Below are 24164 nucleotides of genomic sequence, written 5' to 3' on the forward strand. Positions count from 1 at the left end.
TGATTTTGGTGATTAAGATTGAACAGAGACGGCAGCTGGGCAACTTCGTCTGCAAGCTTAACTTTGCCTGCAAGCTTAACTTCGCTGATCACTAACTTCGCCTATGCTTAAGTTCGTTCAATGCTAACTTCGCCTGAGTTAAGTTCGCTGAATGCTTAACTTCGCTTAATGTTAAGTTCGCTTAACACTAAGTTCGCTTACAGTAAGTTCGCTTAATGTTAAGTTCGCTTAACACTAAGTTCGCTTACAGTAAGTTCGCTTAATGTTAAGTTCGCTTATTGTTAAGTTCGCTTAATGATAAGTTCGCTGGAGTTAGCAAATTAGAAAATAAATTAAAAACCTAATGAAAAATATGTTAAGACAGTTAATGGAAATAAAATTTTTCCAAGCTGACCTGGTAGGTCGACCCCAGCCAGGGGCTCTGCCCCTTGGACCCTGCTAGGGGCTGCCGCCCCTAGAACCCCGCTGCCAGGGGCGCTGCCCCCGGACCCCCGTTCGTTGTGGGTTATATAAGATAGATATACTACATGAGTAGTAGTAGTTAATTGATACATGTAAATATTATACAGTTAGCAGTGCACAGCTCAAGAAGGGAATAACGATTAACGGAGAGCATAACAGGATTCATGTGAGTTTATAGCCCCACTTCCTTGTTATGTTTTCGGGGCTGTGTGCATACTCGATGTGATAGTTAATACACTTATCTTAAGTGGTAAGTGTATGCCTTGTATGATTTATGCATGATGATTGTTTGACGGTGCGTGAATGATCTTCGGATATTGCATGTACCGTCAGGTGGTTGTTAAGATATGATTGATAAGTATGATGAAAGATATGATGTATGTATGAATATATGATGTATGCATAATGTATGTATGTTATGATGATGGTACGTGAACGCTCTTCGGAGATTGCACGTATTGTCAAGGAAAGTATGTATGAACAGGTACGGTACAGTTGCACGAAACAAAGGGACCAGACCCTAATAATATCTGTGATGTTAGGGACCAGACCCTAATAATATCTGTGATGTTAGGGACCAGACCCTTATAATATCTGTGATGTTAGGGACCAGACCCTTATAATATCTGTGAGGTTATAGGGCGAAAGGCTCTTTAAAACGTATGATTATGTATGTAAAGAAAGTATGAAGGTAAGAATGAAAGTATATGCACTTATTTGTGTATGAAAGAAAGTTAAGAGGTTAAGTATGAAATGTAAGAAGGTATTGTATGAGTATGTGATTAACTAGAACTCACTCAGCGTAGCTGACTTTTAGTATGCACGCAGGTGAGTAGAATGAGACAGGTAGCTTGAGCAGGACACATGGCAGAGTTGGACGAAGCTGGCATCTGAAGATTTTGCTGTGATGTTTTATTTTAAAAGACTATGTTCTGTTTTTAAATGACTATGAATGTTCGATAAGACAAGAATTATGGTTATGGAATGTAATGGTTTGAATGTTTTTTAATGTTCCGCGAATGTTTTAATTAACTCTGATATTTAGAACTGCGTTTATGAGTAAATCCAACACAAAAATAGGCTACCGGTAACGGGGCCTTACACCCCTCATTGCTTTCACCTTATCGGCTCACTTTTGGCCAATATTTCTCATTTTGTACTATTGTTTATCTTGAATTGTTTTACCTTATTAGAACATCCTGGTATGTATCGAATAGGCAAATACGAGCCAACCTGTAAATACAATAATCCAGTAAATTATAACATGAACTCAAGAGAACCGGGATATGATCGATTAGCTCGGTCTAGGCCTTTGATACAGCAATCCTCAGATATATAACATTTCACAAGTATATTATCTTGTGTATAATAAATAATTAATTATTAATTATAAAAAGGATTTTAGACTCTAATTCATTATTATAGGCCAAAAATCTTTAAGCACAAAACGGTAAACCAAAAGATCCCAAGCACAACTCAAACCAAGAAACTAAAATCAAACGGTCTTTTAAACGTGCATGGCCGCATGCAAACAACAAAATCTTAAATCTCACCAAAATATTCACATAAATCCCTTAAATAACTGTCTCGTTTCCTCATTTACATCAAATACATAAATATAATACAAAGTTTACAAGAAAGCTAAACATCGAAAGGTTAAATGCGATCCATGTACCGATAAAACTATGCCTGAACATTAGCTTTGTTGCCAGCTAGGATAAGAGAGATCTCGAGACCGCGACTAAACGCTTGATTAAACAAAAGACGAGACTGGAAAGAGGAGACAAACGGGAGCCAAGATAAGATGGCAACTGGTGTGAAAATTACGAAGCCCATACCCGCATCATACATTCTTGCAAATTCTCTCACTGAATCCCATAGTCCTAAATACTTAACAACTCGTTTCCATGGCAATGCCAACTGTTCAATGTTCATCATCACCAAAAATATAAAATAAATCCCAAGGCCAAATGAATATTGAATAGTAAGTTTTTTCTTTGCATATTGATAAAAGGGATGAGAAATTATGGTCTATGTATTCATATTTTATTTTATTTGTATATCAAAACATTGTCAATACTTTACAATAATAATAAGAGTAAACTGCGTTTTTCGTCCCTGTGGTTTGTCAAAATATGCGGTTTTAGCTAAATAGTTTCAAATTTGCGATTTTCATCCATGTGGTTTCATTTCACTTGCAATTAAACCCGAACACACCAACGCCGTTAAGTTGATCGTGAAACTCATCAGTGTGCCCCTCACAGTTTTGTCCTTTTTTCCCAAATACACCCCACCCCCTCCCGTGAGGTGGCTTGCAAATTAGGGTTGGGGTTTATTTAGGGAGAAAAATGACAAAATTGACCCTCATGTGAGGGGCACGCTGATGGATTTAACGACCAGGCTTAACGGGGTTAGTGGGTCGGGTTTAATTGCAAGTGAAATGAAATAACAGGGACGAAAATCGCAAATTTGAAACTATTGGATTAAAATCACAAATTTAAACAAAACACATGGACGAAACAACAGTCACTCTAGTAATAATTAATGATAAATAATGAAGCAAGCACAATAAATAGAATTTGATAAACTTACCGATAGTATGCCCCAACCAGTAGCCACAAAAGCAAGAAAGCTGGCAAATAAGTCTGGGACTGATAGTTTTGTGTATACGTGGATGAGGATAAACGCAGCAATAAGGCTCAGAGCTATAACCCCTTGAAAGAATCTCATAAATAACAGGAAGTTCAATCGCTTGGAGTCAAAAGTGAAAACCTGCAAATCAATTCACAATGCATGTTCACAGTTTAATCATGTGAGCAATTAACAGAAGAATAATATATTTTGGATCATATACAAATGAAATTAACGTGTTAATTGTGAGAGTAAGTAGGGCAACTATATATACAAGTAGAGTCATTATGTAATTACATCATAGAGTAATTACATAATTACTCTATGATGTAATTAAATACAATAATTAATTATTCTACTTGTATATATAATTAATCTACTTGATTCTCACAATTAACACGTTAATTTCATTTGTATGTTAACTTTCCCCATAGTAATAAACAAAAGAGAGATATACAATACAATACAAACCTTGAATATCAAGATAATTCCAATCAACACCATCCATGAGAATCCATAAACCTGGTCAAAGATTTAAGATAAATGTAATCTTTCTATATATCCAACTATTAGCTAGCAATTTAATAGTACATGGCGCGAATTGAACTTGAAATAAAGCATAGCGTAAAACTATACCGAAAAAGATGTACTATTTCCGGTGAGCTCAAGCCTGTAAACTATTCCATACTGAAACAAGAAAAACCTTAAACTCAGGATAGTTTCCAGTATCCGCCCTCTGAGTGTTTGGATATGTTCCTGTGAATCAATGAGGAACTTCATAATATGCATTGTCGTTTTTTAGACAATCAAGAACATGCGCGAGTATAGTGATGTAATAACAAACCTGTTCTTCATCCCACCATGACTCCCAGCTATTTTCTCCTTTAACACCGACTCCGCCTCTATACGAAAGCCAATCAATCCAGTCATCAAAATCTTCCACAGTCCTGCTCACATAACATATAACATTACAACATAAGATAAGTTGTCATTTTACTCACAGATTCTTACAATCAAAACATACTTTTGCCATTCAAAACCAGACGGGTTGAAAATATACGGAGCAAACAGCCATGAAATCACAAGAAACCAACTGGTGACTGTCAGTAATGAAACACCGCTTCCTTGAGAGTATCCATAAGCAATATAAACAATAAGAAGCAACGCCACTTCTAGCCTGTCAAACAATTTCAAATATTTTTTACAACGTTAATATTTTGAATATATTAATATTAAGATTATCTTTATTATATATTTTTGGTTATAGTCTTGATTCCATCGTACAATTAATAAGAAAAAAACAAAACGTTCTCTGATTAAGTTTTTTCATTTTTAAGTGAAAATGTTACTAACGTTTCGTAATTTGATATAAAAAAAGGGAAAATACTGACGCCTTAACAAAATGACTTCTTGAGTAGAGCCTGTAGTTCTCAGCAAATTTGATATGTTGCACAACAAATCCTCTGCCAGTTGATCGGTACTGTGGAATAATAACAAAAGGTGTAACTTGCAAAAACAAGTTTTATTAAACTTTTCGCATGTGAATAAATAAGATAGTTTTACATACCTTAGCTCCACCATGTAAGATTGTACGTCCAAAATAATGAGTTCTGGTTCCTAATGAGAATGTGAAGAATACAGAACATAACTGAAGTTGCATTGTAATAAAGCTGAAAACAGCCTGCAAAAGAAACATCAAACTTGTTTGATTGCGAACTCAAAATAATCTTGAAACTAACGTAATTCGGCTGGTATGAATAATATTATAATCTGTTGACAAACCTCGAATAGGCCAAGTTCTAGTATAAATCCCATAATCATTGGAACAGCAGTAAGAACTCCAATTTGGACTAAAAATTGAGCATTCAAAACTGCATTAAACGCAGGATTGTCGATTGACATGTATCTACGACTTATCCCTTGATCCAGTCCCGAGAACGCCTGAAAGTTTCAGATGCAAAAACACATTTATACTAAAAGTAATATAATTTACCTGGATATTTCTCAAATTATATTCCTTATAAACAAAACTAAGCCTGAATGAAACAATTTAGATCACCATAAGTTGTTGCTCACTTGTATTTTCCAGGTTAATATTAAATAATACATTTAAATTTAAATCGGTAAATAAGGAAAAGAAGACAGTGGAAAGTTAACGTACAAATGAAATTAACGTGCTAAACGTGAGAATCAAGTAGAGTAATTATATATACAAGTAGAGTAATTATGTAATTACATCATAGAGTAATTACATAATCTCTATGATGTAATTACATAATTACTCTACTTGATTCTCACGTTTCATTTGTATTTGATCCAAACCCAAGAAGATAAATGTACCAGGTATGCCCTCCCATACAAGAAAATATAGACTGTAAGAACTGTCATCTGCATCCAAAAATGGAGACTTAAAGCAAAAAAGAATGATGGCAGAAAAACAATACATTTGAAGAAATGTCATACCATTATGCATACAAAGTGACCAACTGTGGTAAAGTAGAAGGACAACATTCTAAAAAAGTCAAGGAGTTGACCAAGCCGGTACACATCTCTACTTAAAACTTGCTCCCCATTTCCACTGGCAACTTTACCTTCAAACGCGGCAATTTGATTTAAACCGACATCTCTTCCTTTCCCCACCTACAAATATAGAAAGACTGAAGCGTTTATTTTTTAAAAAACCAATACTAGAAATTATCAGACGAATTTTTACCAACCTGAATGTATTCATGATGTGTGATGTTACCCTGCCTCTAAGTGGAATTGAACCCTGCATATATATCTTCACTGATATTAATAGCACGTGATGCCTTACTTATTCCACCTCGAGTAATATGAAATATTCGGTCAAAGACATCAGGATGTCCGTAATGCATTCGCACTCTGCAATATAAACAAAAAAATCAAAATATTACAATTTAACTTATGTTAATTTTATAACATGAATGATATGTAAAGGTGGAACATGCATGCAAAATGCACTGAATAAATCAACTACTATATATATATGAAACTAATAACGTATGATGACATTAAAATCATATAAACTTACTTGAGAGGATAAGCCAAAACACGTTGTCCCAATGTTACAAAACTCGTCTCTTGGTTAGACATAAACCAGGCGAGTGAAGAAACACTGTAGAAAATATATAAAAAATCGTATAAAAATACTAATGAAACTAAAATTACACTTTCTTTGTTACTATTGAATGAAATGATTAAAAGAAAGGCATACCTTCCGGTAAATACATGCTCTCTAATACCAAGAATAGTCGGAGGGCGCAAGCCATGATTTCCCCTAAATTCTTCAAGCAGGTTTCTCATTTTCATTGCTTCTTCAAGATAATTATCCTTCATATAAGAAAATAACAATCTTTTAGAGAAAGCGTCCAAAATGAGATGATAAAAAAGTTTACTGAAACAAGAAATTTAAAGAGTACCTGATTCATATCTATGGTTTGAACAGCTTCTCCACGCGTGAAAACAATAGCATGGTTTTGGTTCTCAGGTTTTCCTTCCCCGAGTAGCGGATCTCCAGGGAGTTTAATGGAATATATTTCCTAAAATGTATATTATGTTGTATCTATCTATTAGATAATGAAAATTTATAAGCTAGATATTTTATGTTTTATATATTTGTAATTAATATTATTTTAGTTCATACCGGTTCACCATCTATGAACCGGATGATCATCAATCTAAGGCTTATATATACCCTCGCATACATTCATTTGACGGTTACCAATTATTCAATCAATAACAAAAGACGAACTTTTCTATATTTCTTTGATTGAATACGTGCCAATTGTATCAAATTCAGCTGTTCTCAAATAAATAAAAATTCACTGAAAATTGCAGCATACCTGGTCTCCTCCTTGTATATCAGCTTTCACAAGCTTTGAATAAAATGATCTTACAAGTTTCCCATCATCCCCGCGACTTACTTCCTTATGTATGAAGGCAACTCGAAGAGCCTCGTTCCTGTACATAAAGAAAAAAACAAACCAAGAGGTCCAAAATAAATAGCAGATAATAGATATAAATAAATAAAACAAAATATAATAACAAGATACCATTACCTTTGCAGTAAAAGAGCAATATCCGCAGCCTGTTTCTCTTTCCTGTGCTTTTGCCATCCATAGATTTGGCATGAAACAACATATGTGAATTTTATATCTGCTTGAGATCTAGCTTCAAGTGATAATTCAAATCCTTGAGACGAAGGCGATGCTTGAGAATTTCTATCCGTAACTTAAAAATCAGAAAATATATATATATATATCAATACAAAGTTCTTGCTTAAGAAACCAGACAGCATATAATCCATAGTAGACTACCTCCTATTGATCTATTTTCTAAATAACTTTGAAGCATTAAAGCTCGTCTGTAATACATCATGCCACGAACTATAAGCAAAAACGATGGTACAAGATAATTAGAAATGTTAATGACCATAATGAACAACATATTTAATCAACTTTAAAGTAATCAGAAAAACTGACCGGTTCTAGCTAAGGTTTGTCCTCGGTAAGATACCCAAAACCGAAGTTCTAATGCGTCAGAAGAGTTATCTTGGAGTTCCAAATCTCCGGTATTACTACGCCCAATCCGTTCCAGAAAATTATCCCATTCATCTGAAATGGTGAAAATTTGAGTTAAAAACAAGCTTGTGTGTGTGTACTTTTTATAAATTTTTAGCGATTACCTGGAAGGATTTTCTGAAGATAGAAGATTGTAGAAATACCATCCTCATTTTCTTGCCATAATTCATGGGAGCTATAGAGTACAATCTCATCATAGTATGGGGTGAATACACTGCTCTCAAACAAGGCACAAAAAAATAAAATAAATATAAAAAAATCAGAGTCATTACCATAAAACTTTAAAAAGAAAAAACAAAAAAAAACAGTTAGGTTCTTGTGAACACGTACCAAAACGGCATCATTTCACTAACTGGTTTTGCAGCAGGCATATGCATAAAAAGCGAGTTAGTGAAAAACTCAAGTCTTCTTCTTGCTTCACGATTCTTAGGGATATTATTAGCAGAATCCTTCACTTTTAAAAGTAGGTTCAATCGCTTCAGCTGCTCCTTCTGATGAAAAAGAATTAACTTATTATATGCTGTGAAAGAGAAACCGAACTAGTTTTTATTAAAAAAATTATAGAGCATACAATGTCAGGATCTCTGGGCCATCCAATTCTTGAAAACAGTCGTCCGTCGTTTCTTGCCCTTGCCAAGATGTTCCATGTGTCGATTTGCATGCTGAAAAGTTAGAAGCTTTAGTAATCTCTTATGCAAGTAAGCAGTAATTTTGTGAACCATCAGGTGGACAAAAGTGAAAATGCATTAATTTTGACGCTATTTTACTAATCTCGTGAAAATAACGTTAAAAGTGGCGGAAGGTTAATCAGGCATCATGTGGTGGCGTTGATAGCCGAAAGACATGGGTACATGCACCAATCGGCGGTGTCCCGATGGTTGAGTGTTATGTGCCTTATGTCCAAGGCTTGATGCATAACTACGATCACCGGAAGCAGCCTCTCTATTCCTAAAGGGTAGAGGTAAGGCTGTCTACATCTTATCCTTCTCAGACCCTACCATAGCTTTGCTATCGGTGGGATATACTGAGTAAGATGATGATGATGAGATGATTATGCAAGTAAACAATGTATGAAAACATGCATTTGATAACATACCCTAATTCAGATGACAAGAGACCATGAGTTACTGCATCATATAACTCAAACAAAGCTCTAGCAGCTCCTTTTGCAAGTTCGGGAGTTTCATCCATGCTCTGATACAGCAAGTTATGTAAAAATGTCATATGATAAAACTGAATCAACAAACACGTGCATTCCAACTTCCATAATTAACAATAATTACCAAAAGACCGGTCAACGCCATAAATCTTGACAACACCAAATTAAGCTTCTTAAGATTCAAAGTCATGACAAGTGAATTCTCCTCAATACTATTATTGATCTCACGAAAAATCCTCTCGACCCTGTACGAAAGTAAATTCTTTAAATGAAAATGGTCCAAAAGAAAAAAATGAACAATAGTAATTTAAAACGGTAAAAACGAACCAGAGTTTTCCTTCACCGTCAACTAGTAGAATTTTCTCAATGCTATAATAACATTCCTGAACAGCATATGCCATATATTTATCTCTCATAATTTTGCTCCAAAGATCATGTTGCATATCATTGCATTTTATCGCTAAGTCAATTGCCAGATATATCTAATCAGATAGTTAATACAGAATTAACACGTGACAAGTAAATGATTCTATTTTCTGTCACTTAATACACTTAGTGGGTGTTTGGGTTTCCTTATTTTTACCTCCTTATAACTTATTCACTTCTATAGATTAAAATAGTGTTTGGGTAATATAACTTATTAAACCTTTTAAAGAAGGAAAAATGAGTTTTCGTAAGTTAGGATTTTGTAACTTATGGAAAACTCCTTAAAAGGAGGTGTAAATAAGGAATCCCAAACATGCCCTTAAAAAGTTACCTTGCTGCTTAACAAAAACAAAGGCCATTGAACTAATTGAAGACTTCCAGTATTGCTTGGCATAGAAAGCAAGTCCGTTTCCCTGTAAATAAAAAGTCATTACTGCATATTTCAAAGCTTGTTATACATATATGCAAAAAACAAAAAAACTATGGGTTACTTGCCTGTTACTGATTAAATCTTCTTCGCGCAGACTTTTAATTATTTCATTCCAAAATGGCGAAAACTGGGCTGCGTACATCTTGTCCTTATTTTCTTCAGGATTCTGCAAATGAAAAATATAATATATAAACATAGGGGAAAGTTAACGTACAAATGAAATTAACATGCTAACTGTGTGAATCAAGTAGTGTAATTGTTGGGCCGGGTAAGAAGACATCTTTAGTGGCAGATTAATTAAATTGAAGACCGATGGCAGCCTGATCCGTTTATTTAATTAAAGTCCATTATTAGTTTTCTTGGGTGGTAAGTTGTAAACCCAAGTATGATCTATATTAATATTCATTGTACATGTACTTCCTCATCACGTGTGAGGCAGAAAGCAATAACAAAAGTATCCTGGTTGCAGCCCGTGGACGTAAGTCAGCCTGCCGAACCACGTAAATCTCGTGTTCGTTTATTGCTTTCGTGTTTGTGTTCGGTTCGTGTGTGAGTTTAATCCTAACAAGTGGTAACGAGAGCTTAGGTTCGGAGAACACTTTGAACCAGTTCCGTTCGTTGCCGCAACATCGGAATCGGAGGTAGGGTTCCGTCACGTGACCGCTAGCCGTCGCTAGGGTTCCGCTCGCTTCCACAGTCACCATCGGTTGTTTTTTGCGCTGTCAACGATATGCGCTTTTATTTGTTGGTTCTGTTTGAAAGCAGTCATACACTACGTTCCCTTGAGATCTGAAGATCGTCTGGTCAGGTTTAGGGCAGGAGCAGCGTGTTTGTGAACAAGAAAGACATTAAGTGCTTGTTGGTTTGAGAATTCTCATTGGGCCGTGAAAACAAGGCAGCTGCCTGATTTGTTTTTTGAGGCCATAATACGAGGGTAATTTTCTTTTGGTGTGAACGTGAGAACACAACAGCCACCACAAATATTATTTTTTGTGTTTGCAAATCAGTTGTTGTCTCCACTTGAAATAAAGGAAAAGTCAACTACAAGTAACCACAAACAAATTAATCACCAAGCAAGAAGTCCGATTCAGATTGTCGGGTGGTTTCTGTTTTGCAAATTACGAGCCAGAATGTTTGAATCAAGATCCTATTTTTCTTTTGAAGAATCGTTGTTAATCAGAAAAAGCCTTAAAGAAACCAGTAACCAGTGCCAACCATGTTGTCAGGTTCTATCATTTCAGTATTTGAAGTTTATATTGTTGCGTTTAAATAGGTTTTTCGTTTTAGTCATTGTCATGGCAGAAGACGGAAATGTTTCGATAAAGAAGTTTGATTGTAAAGACTTTGGTTGGTGGAAAATGCAAATGGAGGATTTGCTAGTTGAGAAGGATCTGAACATGGTATTGGGTGATAGACCAGAGAAGATAAAACCAGATGAGTGGGAGACTTAGGATAAGAAAGCTAAGGCAGTTATTAGATTGTCGTTATCAAAAGATGTTGCGTTCAACATCTTGAAGGAAACCACAACGCTTAGGCTAATGAATGCTTAGTCTAATATGTATGAAAAGCCTTCGGCAGCTAATAAAGTTTTCTTACTTCATGAACTGGTGAACATGAAGATGAAAGAAGGAAGTTCAGTTACAATACACATCAACAAATTAAACTTGATTTTGTCAAGACTTGGGTCAGTTAGTATCAAATTCGAGGATGAGGTTCAGGCTCTACTACTGTTATCGTCCTTGCGAGATAGCTGGTCAGGAACTGTTACAACGATTACTAGTTCAACCATTGAGTTCACTTTTGATGGGATTCGGGATCTTATTTTAGGCGAAGACGTCATGCGAAGAAATTTAGGTGAATAATCAAGTCATTTAATGTATGTTGGTAGAGGAAGGAAAAATAACAGAGGTAATAGGAGTGGAAACAGGAAAAGGAGTCAATCTAGGACTCGGAGGGATGTGGTATGTTGGAACTGCAATGAAGTGGGACACTTTAGGAATCAGTGTCCGAATGATAAGAATAAAAAGAAAGAAGTCAACACTGCAGAAGAACACTCAGAGGATGAGTTTTTAGTTCTTAGTGTTGAGGATAATGTTGATTCCTGGGTCATGGATGGTGCTTCATTTCATTCTACCCACATCAATGAAGTATTGCAGAATTTGAAGGAAGGTGATTTTGGTAAGGTTAGACTGCGAACAATGATGTTCTTGATGTTACGGGCATAGGTGACATGAATTTAGTTACTTCAGACGGTTCATGAACCTTAAAGGATGTCAGAGTGATTCCAAGCTTAAAGAAAAAGTTGATTTCTGTCGGGCCAGTTGGATGAGCAGGGACATGAGCTTAAATTTGGAAACAGGCAGTGGAAAGTTGTTAAGGAAAATCTAGTCATAGCTCGAGGAAGAAAGAGGGGTTCGTTGTATATGGTTAGTTTATCGTCTGAGGGAGCCGACCCAGTTAAGAAGAAGACCAAAGTCTGGTTCACAGAGTCTAGTGGGCAGAAGAAGGTTTGTTTTGCAGGAGATAAATCCAGAGCCACATGTCAGATTTAGGTTGAACGTGCTATAATAGGTTCAGAAAAACTAGTCAGAGGTTTTCGTGGCAGTGGGAGCACGACAGTCAGTCAGCCAAAGGTTTAGCCAGAGTTACCAGACAGTGGGCTAAGAGAACCAGTATTTTAGCTGTTAAAGTCTCTCCAGAAGATTACCTACTTAATTTGGAGAGTGTTGTTTGTTCTCAAGGTATTCCAGGATTCGACAGTTCGTGAATGTGGGAGCCGGTAGGGACAGAGAACGAGTCGGTGGCAGTTGTAGCCATGACTGATGTGTTGGAGCTCGGGGGAGCTTCAACGGGCGTTCATGTTAACCGATGAGAAGGCATATGCAACCAGGAAGACGATGAAGATACAAGAGGTACAAGTGATCAAAGTGGTTGGCAGTTTGAAGATTATCAAGCCTCCAAGTGGGAGATTGTTGGGTTTATGGAGGCTTAACTGGGCCGGGTAAGAAGACATCTTTAGTGGCAGATTAATTAAATTGAAGACCGTTTATTTAATTAAAGTCCATTATTAGTTTCCTTGGGTAGTAAGTTGTAAACGCTAGTATGATCTTTATTAATATTCATTGTACATGTACTTCCTCATCACGAGTGAGACAGAAAGCAATAATAAAAGTATCCTGTTGCAGCCGGTGGACGTAGGTCAGCCGACCGAACCACGTAAATCTCGTGTTCGTTTATTTCTTTCGTGTTTGTGTTCGGTTCGTGTGTGAGTTTAATCCTAACAGTAATTATATACACAATTAGTAGTGTAATTATATAATTACATGTACTGTAATTACAATACACTATAATTACACTATGTTATATATATAATTAGCAAGTTTAGCACGCTAATTTAATTTGTATTTGATCCAAATCCTAAACATATAACCTTAGCAGATAGAAAACTAGAACATAATGTAAACCACCAACTCAATTTAAGCACCTCACCTGCAAAGATTGTGCATTCATTGATATCCTGGAGGAAGCACTGTAAGACATGAAATCAGAAATTGAAGATCAATTATATTACAATATATTATTAACAAAAACACTAAAAATATAAAACTTATAGCCAGTGGATTCAAACCTTTTTCCTTCTGTAGACACAAGTTTCTTGACAAAGGCCTCTGGGTAGCTCTTAAACCTTTTATGTAGCATCTCAATTGACCGAATCTACATAAAATACATGTGTCATAATTATCATAAACAAACTTAAAGTTATAAATTATCATGCAAAACAAATGACCCTCTTGAAAGTGAATGATGTACACTACAATAATTGCAAAAACCAGGAAGAAATTCTTCATACCTCGCCTAATCGGTCACGTGCACCCATTACACCACCAATAATTGCTGATAGAAGGCTGTACCATATTTGAATATCCATAATATATATCTGAAAATTCAAGAACAATAATAGTGAAACATTAAAGGAACCGAAAATCACTATGTTTTACAAATGACTTCAAGAACAATAATGGTAAAACATTAAAGGAACCGAAAAGCACTATGTTTTACAAATTACTTGCACGACTGGAAAGAGAGAAAAAAACTCACAGCCACTATAGGAGCCCATACGCTAACCAAGATCAGAACATTATTATAACTATCTGTAAAAGCCAAACAATAAATGTGGGAAAATGAATTTTCATGAAGTGATATAAGAGAATAAACAAAGAAAGAAGGTGAAACAAAGAGATAGTTGTAACGCTTACCGTTTGAGACTAAATCATGCCAGGAATATGGCTCAACTAATGGTTTAATCTGAAAATTTCAGGAACAGACATCATAGTTATTACTATTAGACAATTAATATTAAGTCATATGAAAGGTTTCTATTATGTCATATGAATGGTAATATGGTCATGTGTCCTCTATATAAAGGACCCTCATATGTATCTACAAGATATAGAAATCAATTATAATACAAAAACATCTACAATTACTAAGTATAATTGAGGGCATTTAATATATATATATATATATATATAACACAATCTCATGCATGCACTGCAAAAACTTATGCATCACAACTTGCCTGAAGAAAGTACGCAAAGGTAAACTTGCAAGAAAAGATCACGAGCCAGTAGCTCGCATATCGAATGTAATCCATGGGTTTCTCATAAAGACCACGCCCAACAAAATACCACTCCTGAATGACCAAAAAAATTCCACAGAATTATAATTTCAAACACACATTTCATGCTACCAGAAACTAGAATTTCAAATCATGAAAAAAAAAGAGTAACCTCATAAATCCACTTGAAAAACTGGAAAAACGGCTGATCAGTGCAAAGACTATGCGGATTGCAGTATACGTACCCACAAAAACTAGATATATTCTATAATACATAGAATTTGAAGAATTATCATTTCTTTCATCCATGAGTTTTCTGGAAAATTCATTGTTTACAAAGAAAGTCAGTTATAGAAGTGCATAAAATGCTATATAGATATTATAGACTTACATATAGACATATGTTATTAACACTGAGCTCAATCCACTCAAGAAGAACCTAATAACCAGCCTTGATATTGCCATGCCTCTTGCTGTGCCGTACGCCCCAAACATTAACAATACATCCAAGCAACCTGCATGAAATATAAAGGTCATACAAAAGATGGAGAAAAACAGTTAACATAAGAGAGCTGCAACATAAATAACTACTCACAATTTACAAACTTCAAGATAGCATAAGTTGGACCAATGCTAAGCAAAGTTTTAAAAGTGTTGAGGTTTAATTTCCCATCATTGTAGGCTATGATTGTCAATCCCTGAAAACAAAAATGAAAAAAAATTACTAACCAAAAGTGAAAAAGATATGCCCGAGAATTTGTGAAAATAAAAAGTGTACCTGGAACATGACTATCAAAAAGATCCACAATCGATGAAAACTACGGTACAAGTGAAGGAATGTCCGATGCTCAACAAAAGCGCTTTTTCCAGTCTAATATGTAAAAACAGAAATAAAAAATCGGCCACATAAAAACAAATCACATCATAAATAATTCATGCAATGACCAACCCTTTTACGCCCGACGGGCTCTCGAAGAAATGGTGAATTTTGTTTCATAGGCCAGCTCAATTCAAAGCAGGCAGGTGACCTGAAATTATATCAAAGTATAAGCCCCCAAAATATATAATGAAATAAGACAATTAACTTGTCACTAAGACCTACCAGAAATATTCATTGAAATCATCATAGTTCCGCCATGCTGAGTGAGCAGCTTTCCCGTTATTGCTTCTTTTAGCTTCCTGTTAAAAAGGTAAGATTTTACTAAAGGTTAGTGGTAAATCATAAACTAGAATGGCAACCATTAGTGGCAACAATAAATCAATTGTTGCAAGAAATAGCGCACCAGAAACCATAGTTATTAAAAGCCCTCGCTTCTTGTGCCTAGGCCCATTTTCCAGGCCAGGCCCAATATCTGCGCTTCTAGTTCCTAGGCCCTCGCTTCTTGAAGGTGACAACACCTCTACCGGCATTAATAACGGATCAAGAACAATAGTCATTTGAACGTTTACTATTTATAACTTTTTGACCTTTTGGTTTTTATGTTCTGAACATTTTGGTACTTTACTTTGAACAATTTGTTATTCAAGTTTTGGAATTACATTTGAATCTCGACTCTTTTAGAGCTTTTGGTACTAATAGCCTTTGTTTATTATATATGAAGAATAGTACAGTATTATTTTTCTAATACATAGTATATTTATATATATTTTTTTATTTAAGTGCGTTTTTTTGTCTAAGGCCCTCACTTATTTTGCGCCTCGCGCCTAGGCCCCAGGCGAGGCCTATGCGTCTTAAGTGCGCCTAGCGCTATGCCAGAAACCATTATTTTATGGTATTAAGTGCTTTAAAAAAGTGATACCACAACTATACAACTAACTCCTTACAAGATATAATAACAAAACAATCAAATTTATAACAAAGAAATGTAAAGTGATTCACTAACCTTAGACAATGTGTTATAAATTGGTTGAATAACTTGATCCAAAAAAGATACTTTATCGGATTCACCAGTACAACTTCCAGCAGGGCGAGCTTCTCTGTTATCTAAAGTTGCATCTAACTCCCTTGACATCTAAGTAATCCAAATATTAGTCAGATTCCATTATGTCGGTAAAAAAAAAGAAACACGATGGATGTAAGAAAACACAAGGTTTGACAAGAGGCTTACATGGTGAATATATAGCAAATACATTCCGGAAGAAAACGCACGTTTGCAGCTTCACCCCAGATTAAGTAGTAGAGCGAAACCAAGAAAAGTTTTCTGTCTTTATCAATGGCTTGTAAACTGTCAAAGACAATTTTGTAATCGGAATCCGCAAAGCCAAAGAAATGGTAAATATAATATTCAAACAGAGAGGGGAGGTAAACAGGGCCGGCCCAACAGTGAAGGCAGCCCAAGCAAGGGCTTTGGGCCACCAGTTTTCTAAGGCCCCATATTTTTAAAAAATGTGCACTGGCAGTTTAATTTTGGGCTGTGAATTAGTATCCAATGTTTGGCCCATGCAGATGGAAATAATAACAATGTTCATTGGAAATTATATGCTTTTTATTTTTGGGATGTGACTATAAATGAATAAGAATAAAATCAAATTATATTTCCAGTATTTGAATACATCCAACCTAAATCAAGATCCATAACCACCGTTTCTATTTTAGCCTTTTATGACTTATGAGTTTGTTTCACCATTATTGTAAATGCTCATTGTATACCATAAATAGGCCTTATATATGGTAAACATATCCGTAGTAAATAATAAATCAGATTTCCAAACGATTGCACTAATTCTTAAGTCACTACTAAGAAGGCTAAACTTGAAGATGAAAACTTTTTTGTGACAGGTCGTATTTGGTATCAATTACAATATGTTAACAATTTTAATCATTTAACAATCCAATTAAAATTTTCTATTTACACGCACGCAAGCATATAGGGTACCAAAACTAACATCCTTTTTGCAATCGAGGGTAGTAACGAAACCAAGTAAAAAAGAGGCCCCAATTTTTCATTTCGCTTTAGGCCTCCAAAAAGGTTGGGCCGGCCCTGGAGATAAATCACCTATTCCAAACAAGACGTACACGTAGATATTTGCACCATTTGATGTAATTATCCAGAACCTTCAGAAAAACTTCTGTAATTGCTCTCTCATCTATTTGCTAAGATTAATTAAAAATTGCACATCAGCAACATTTCTATTGATGCTCACAAACTGGTGGAAATGTTAGATGCATAGGTAACATTACTCACTGGATCAGGCCCGACAGGTATACCAAGTCGCGATTGTGCATTTGCTAAAGCAAGAACAAGATTCTCACGTTGATTCCTGATGTTGTCTTTCTGCACATGTAATGTAACCATGAATATAAAATAATAAATTGAAGAAAAACAATCCAAACAACAAAATCTAGACACAAATGATAAGAAATGTCCATAAGTAACAATGATTCTAACAATGCGAACAGATCATTCTAACAAGCCTGCAAAAACCAACAACTAACTATGAAAGAATCCAAACCTGAAAACCGAATACAAATTCCAAAAGATCAAACATGTCGAGGTTACGCTGTGCAGGAACCTCAAAATCAGCTGGAAGCCTAGGATATTGTTCATGGTATTTAAGTGCTGTTATTGCAGCCCTAACCTGTGAATCAAAATATGCAAAAGATGTCTTATATAAAAAAATCCCATGCTAATAGTGCATCACAAAACTGTTGGACGTAATTTCAGACTCCAAGTCACAAGTCGGTCATAGTTGGTTATGTTTCCTAATTACAACATGTTTCCTAATTGCTATATAATTATAATAGGTAATGTATTGGCTAGCAAGTTATGTTAGTCTATATAAACCGAGTTATGGTTAGGCATTATAGAACGTGTGAGATGCAACCGAGTTAGGTTCATCTAGAGACACACATGAGATGTAACCGAGTTAGGGTTCATCTAGATGCAACCAAGTTAAGGTTCATCAAGAGTCAAACTGAGTTAGGGTTAGAGATATATATTGCAATCAGTTTTTTTAGTTATATTTTCTGATTTATATAAACGAGAGTTAAGCGTTTACTTTGTGCTTGATTATCGATCGGGACTTGAAATACTACTAAAATAGTCATCCAACTTACTTCTGGAAAGAACCCGATAGCATTTTTCGAAGATGGTGCATCAAGAGGAACAATGTTATAAGGCGTTAGATCCCCTGCCAATCCTTGGTATGTTTTATTTAACCTTTTTAACTGAAATAAACAGTTTAAAAAATAAACATAAAGGATAACACAGATTAATCAATACATAGGAAAAAACAGTGGGATACCTCTTCTATAATATATCTTCCAACTCCATCTGGATCAGCATCTTTGCTAAGGGCTTCCAAAACCTCAACAAGCGCTCTCCGTGTCGTAAATACCTTTTTATTTTCTCGAGATCTGAATCCCAAGCTGAAAACCATATGAAAAGTTCTAGTAAGAGTACTTTTATCTAAACAAGTGACATTATTATCTCTACCATAAGGATATATGTTGTATGCACAAACAATTGAAAGACAAAAAGTTAGTTCACGAGAACAATTAATCGAAGTGTACCCGTCCATGTCAGCACTGAAAGTTCCAGATTCAAGCAATTTTTGTTCCTCTCTCTGTATTTCATCAACTCCATGTATTCGCTTGTAACGTTGATAAAAATCCCATAAGTATTGAGCATCACGATTACGTTCTATCTGGCTCCCATCCTTTTTGGCTAGCTTTTGCTGCAACAACCCCAAATTTTATTTTGTTAATAATGAACTAGATTAGATTCATATAGATTTTGGCCCAGAAAATAATAATGAGAAATAGCACAGGTATTCACACACATACACTAAAGAAGAACCAAAGCTTTGGTCTCATTCTTACCTTTATTACCGACATTAAACCGGTTTTAAACTGAAGAACTCCTCTTCCGTCACTATTTGGGTCCAAATTCTGAGCCATAATATATGCCTGCTCACACACTAAGATTTGAACAATTTAAGTCTTCTTGCAGTCAGATACTATTGGGACTTTATTAACTTATAATAGCGAAAATAGTGGAAATGTTATTGGAATCATGTAAAGATACAAGCTACATAACCAATATACTTTAAAACACAAAAACCTAACACCTAAAGACAGTATTTTGGCGAAGCTTGGACAAAAACGCCAGGGTGGTCTGGTCTGGCTCAAAATCTTCGGACGTAAACGGGTAAATTTACACTACGTATAAAATAAAAAATTTGGAACGAAACACGCATAAATTTACACTACTGAGCAAGCAATCACACAACATTTTTAAAAAGTTAAGACAGTGCCATTCAATAGACTTTTAAAAGTATACATACATAGATACATAACCTTAGAATAACCCCATACCATGGCCATGCACATAGTCATACAACAATATTCTTAATAAAGTTAAGCTAGTGTTTAGAATATTAAGCAACCATTATTACAAACTTACATATCCTAGCAACATGCGCATCGTCCGCTTGAATATCGTCAGCGGCTTGTAAGATCCCATTGATATTAGTCTGCCGCAATGAATCAGGAACTGCACTAACAAGTCCTCCACTGGACCGCCTCTCGTGACTTTGTCCAGCAACTCGGTGTTGAGTATCTCGCACCAACCGGTTCCAGTTATAGTACACATTCGCCATCTTGCAAGTTGAAACTCAAGCAATAGTACTTGGAGTTGTATAAGTTGAAACATGTCTGGTATAATATACCCATAGTTAAGTAACCACTAGGAAGAAAGTTCAAAACAGTGTGGAATATTATGCTTATTCACACTTGGATCCGTGGATATATTATCACAATATTATCATTTTCTATATTTCCAAATCATCCAAAAATTAATAAGTTTTTTTTCTTTTTTTCTGAACCACTAGCTAGTAGCCTGGTAGAAAAGGCAAATTAATTCCAGTATGTCTTTGACTTTAAGTCAACCATACAATATTATGTCATGAACCAACGACTAGTTTGTAGGTGCAAACTCCTTCATCCACTATTTCCATGAACCAGCCATGAACATTAATTCGAAAGCGAAGTGTGAAAACTATAACTATATATTTTTGTCTCAATTTTAATATGACATCATCACATCAACGTGGGCCTAATATATTATTCTTCTTCTAGATTGCACATAAAAACAATATGTGAAGAAACACTTAAGACTTAAGAATCACACTTACTCTAAATTTCTGTTTGTCAAAAAAAGTTAGTTAGATATCTTTTTTTGAAAAGAAAATTAATGATTTACCATAATTTTCTTTAAAAAAACATTATTTATTTATAAAGTCTTTTTTTTAATGACTAAATATTTGCATATTGTATCTCTGTCCTACCCACATTACGTACCATCCCACTAAAGTAGTGTTTTGTATTTAGCTAATCTTAGATCTTGTATGAATTATTAAACAGTAATATCAATCTCAAAAACTTTATAAAAAGCTACTTGTTATTAACAATTATTATATTAATTTGTGTGGAATTTGAAATCAACTAGGTTAGATAACAATGTGATACACGGGTTGAATAAATAATATTTTTAATTTTAACAAATGAATTTATAAAGATGTATATATTGTAAAGTAAACATTACAAATTATAGAAAATGAGGCAAAGTTTATTTCTAGTCAACTAAATTACAAAGACAACAAAACGTAATAAAATAACAACACAAACGATTGAGCAAATAGAAAGTTTTATTTTTATAAGAAATGTAAGAACTAATCATAATTGAGCAAATTGAAAATAATAATTAAATAAGAAAGGGCAATATTGTAAAACCTTGTCTATTCAATTCCTGTAATCAAGCACCACCGGTTACAATTTTCCATGATCTCTTAGGCTATCAATTAGGGGCCGGAAATAAGTGTAATTTTTTTTATCACACTACGATTATAAGAAAGTAGTCTCAACTTGTCCAACATTCCAGGTTTTTCACTATGGAATAGACAATCTGGTTTATATATATATGTATTACTTAGAGATTTAATCACACACCATTTTTCAATACTATTCTATACCTCATCAAACTCTGTAGGGCAATATTTTATATTAGTTTTAGGATTGTGTATGTCTTTATATTTGCTTAGAGTTGGTGTATTACGTACCTCAGTACGTTTATTGTGTAAGAACAAAAAAGTTGGAGAAATGAGGACCCATATATAAAGGGTCATTTAACCCATTTATCAACCCTTTCACAACTCTTCATAATTCAAAGATCTCAAGGAAATAAATGAGAAATTCTCTCTAACAAACACCTCTAACTCCATCTTTCTTTCTTTTTCTTAAAAACTAAGATCCGACATCCGAGTGTTGTTAGTGATTTCCGCTAGCTAACAACACGGATTGATCCTAGTAAAGTTGTTAAATCCATCCAAAGAGGACCTAGTAGTGGTATCAGAGCTTTCGGCTCAACTTTGTGGTTTACGGATCAAACTTTTCAGGTTTTGATTTTAGTTTTTGGTAAATTTGAGGTTGTTTTTCGTGTTATCGACTACTTTTAGAGTGATTTTTATACAAGAAATCACCAAAAATCATTAAATCCAAGTTTTTTTGTGTTTTTGGTTTACGTGTCCGAGTTCAGATCTAGTTTAAAATCTCAGATCTAGCCAATCTATTGATTTTTAAGCTAAAGTCCTTTAGACTTTATTGATCTTTGGCTTCATATCTTCCAAAAAAAGGCTAATCGAGCCGGTTCAGGCCGCTAATCGAGCCGGTCAGGTTGGCTAATCGAGCCGGTCAACCTTTGACCGTTGAGTTTGAAAAAAAATTTCTATTCGAATGGGTATTCGAGTTTGACCGTTGACTTTTGAACAAAAAAAATTCATCCGAACAGGCATTTGAACGTTGACCCGCTGACTTTGACAAAAAAAATCATTCGAATGGGCATTCGAGTTTGACTTTTTGACTTTGACAAAAAAAATCATTCGAATGGGTATTCGAGTTTGACTTTGACAGAAAAAAAAACTTTATTATTTTTACTTAGTCCTTCTATTAAAAAAAATGTCTTGTAATTCTAAGCTTGAGGGAAGTCTCAATATGAGAGAATGCTAAAAGGACATGTTAAAAGAAGAATTTAAAATGTTTAAACATACTCAAAGAGAATCGGTTGCCTCTCTCATCAACAATCAACAGATTTGAGTCACTCGATATTAAATTGAGAAGTGCCGGTATCACAAATAAGTTGTCTGAGATCAACATGAAATTGTTGAATTCACTGCCTTACAAATGGAATAGCAGTGTGATTACCATCAAGAGAACGACAAACCTGGATACCTTAACACTCTCAGAGTTGACTTCTACCATCAAGTCTTTTGAATCAAGGGATGCCAAACTTCTAATAAACAATCAGTCAAAAGAAAATAAAGATGAGACAAGTGTTACGGGTGTAAGCAGTCAAGCAAGTCCACTCATCCCCGAGTGTGTTGCAGGTGGAAGTACTCAAGCTGGCAACTCGTTAAGCTCCACTGCTGGAATACCTACACCTGCCTCTCTCATTCCCGAGGTACACAAACTTTGCTCACAAGCTTGTATTGATAAAGTTTTACACTATAGAAACCAAAATGCTAAAATTTTAGATCAAATCCATAGCATTAAGTGTCAGAATAATGAACTTAAGAAAGCTGAAAAGATCTATGCCACTAGGATTAAAACTCAGGGTAATGACATGGATAAACTTAGGGAAAAAAGTTTTTATAGCTGAAAAATTAGCCGAACATCATGAAAGAAGTGTTTTTGAGTTAAATGCTAAAATTGCCAAATTAGAGCTAGACTTAGCCCCAAGGAAAATAACCATTGAGAAATTTGAGTTAGCTTCCGAAAAACTTAATGGAATAATTGGGGCACATATGGGGTTAAATATAAAGAAAGGAATAGGCTATGATAGTACCAAAGTTTCACCTCCATTTAACGACAACTATACTAGCCTTCCTCACTTTAGCTTTAATTCCCCACCTGAGAAGGAAATTCTATGGTATTGGTCACGTGCCAAAACCAAAAACAATTTATTCTTGCTGTTCCCAAAGCAGTTGATCCAATTCTTTCATCAATTAGTCCTAATGGTAGTTCATCTTTTTCAGCAGTTTGTGTAGAAGAAAGTGGGTCGGTGGAAAGGAATGTTAAGGTGGACATATCTAGTTTTTCATCATCAAGTTGTAAGACTGAGGATAATTCAAGTAAAATCAAAGTGTTTGAAAATGATAATCAAACTAGTACTTCATGTAAATATGTGCCACCGAATAAAAGATAATTTTCTCAAACTACTAATCAATCTCAAAATCGTCAGTCATATAACTGTTTTGATAACAACTACAATGATCATCATCAACAAAATTTTGTTGATTCATATTACACAAATCTTTTTGATGATTGGGGTCACACATCAAATGTGTTTTATAATCATTTTCCTTTACATGGATCACCTTTCCTACTACACCAACCATATTATAGTTCTGATGAGTTTTGTAGTGCTCCTAGGAGAAAGTGTTGTTTTGTTTGTAGTCATTCTTCTCACCTTGCAAGACATTGCAAACACTGGTTCAAGCAACAACTTGATATTCAAAGGCGGCTTAGTCAGTCCTAAAAAGGTGCTTTTAGTAGCCCAGATTCAAGGAAGGACTGATCAAGCTGATAGTGAAGCCAGTGAAGTATATGTGAGATCCTAAGTCAATTAATAAGGTAAAGCACAAGAGAAAACCTTTTTGGAAAACTAAAAAGGATAAAATCAAAAAAGATCCTAAGACTGAAAAGTATGAGGATTCACCTAAAATGTAGAAAACAAAAGTCCAAAATCTTCAAAACCAAGGAACAAGCTTATTCTTGGATTCCTAAGTACTGTTCTTCAAGCAGTGAGTCGCCAAGAAATAAATTGTTTTCAGGAAATAAAA

The 24164-nt window shown here is 34.9% G+C and overlaps 1 pseudogene across 1 annotated transcript; it reads right to left on the reverse strand.

Moving 5' to 3' along the window:
- Positions 1–2145: 2145 nt before the first annotated feature.
- LOC143593231 (callose synthase 10-like) lies at positions 2146–19928 on the reverse strand (annotated as a pseudogene). Its single transcript, XR_013146066.1, has 49 exons — positions 19733–19928; positions 19150–19247; positions 18841–19004; positions 18573–18696; positions 18385–18495; positions 17781–17906; positions 17513–17602; positions 17324–17421; positions 16432–16552; positions 16211–16339; positions 15430–15506; positions 15277–15355; positions 15106–15198; positions 14923–15025; positions 14719–14842; positions 14500–14643; positions 14289–14402; positions 13966–14014; positions 13808–13860; positions 13560–13646; positions 13338–13423; positions 13199–13226; positions 9775–9875; positions 9611–9692; positions 9181–9335; positions 8978–9098; positions 8791–8888; positions 8266–8356; positions 8025–8185; positions 7799–7908; positions 7596–7727; positions 7431–7499; positions 7173–7344; positions 6957–7074; positions 6534–6653; positions 6329–6444; positions 6146–6229; positions 5811–5976; positions 5557–5733; positions 5434–5481; positions 4876–5034; positions 4661–4774; positions 4485–4573; positions 4118–4270; positions 3938–4040; positions 3730–3849; positions 3565–3615; positions 3055–3234; positions 2146–2382 (listed from the first exon to the last, which is right to left on the reverse strand). The product of XR_013146066.1 is annotated as a callose synthase 10-like (transcript).
- Between the last annotated feature and the right edge of the window lie 4236 nt (positions 19929–24164).

The sequence above is a fragment of the Bidens hawaiensis genome, unplaced genomic scaffold (assembly GCF_021521415.1).
Source record: "Bidens hawaiensis isolate Kalapana, Puna unplaced genomic scaffold, B.hawaiensis_p1.1 tig00041862_1, whole genome shotgun sequence".
Classification (NCBI taxonomy): domain Eukaryota; kingdom Viridiplantae; phylum Streptophyta; class Magnoliopsida; order Asterales; family Asteraceae; genus Bidens; species Bidens hawaiensis.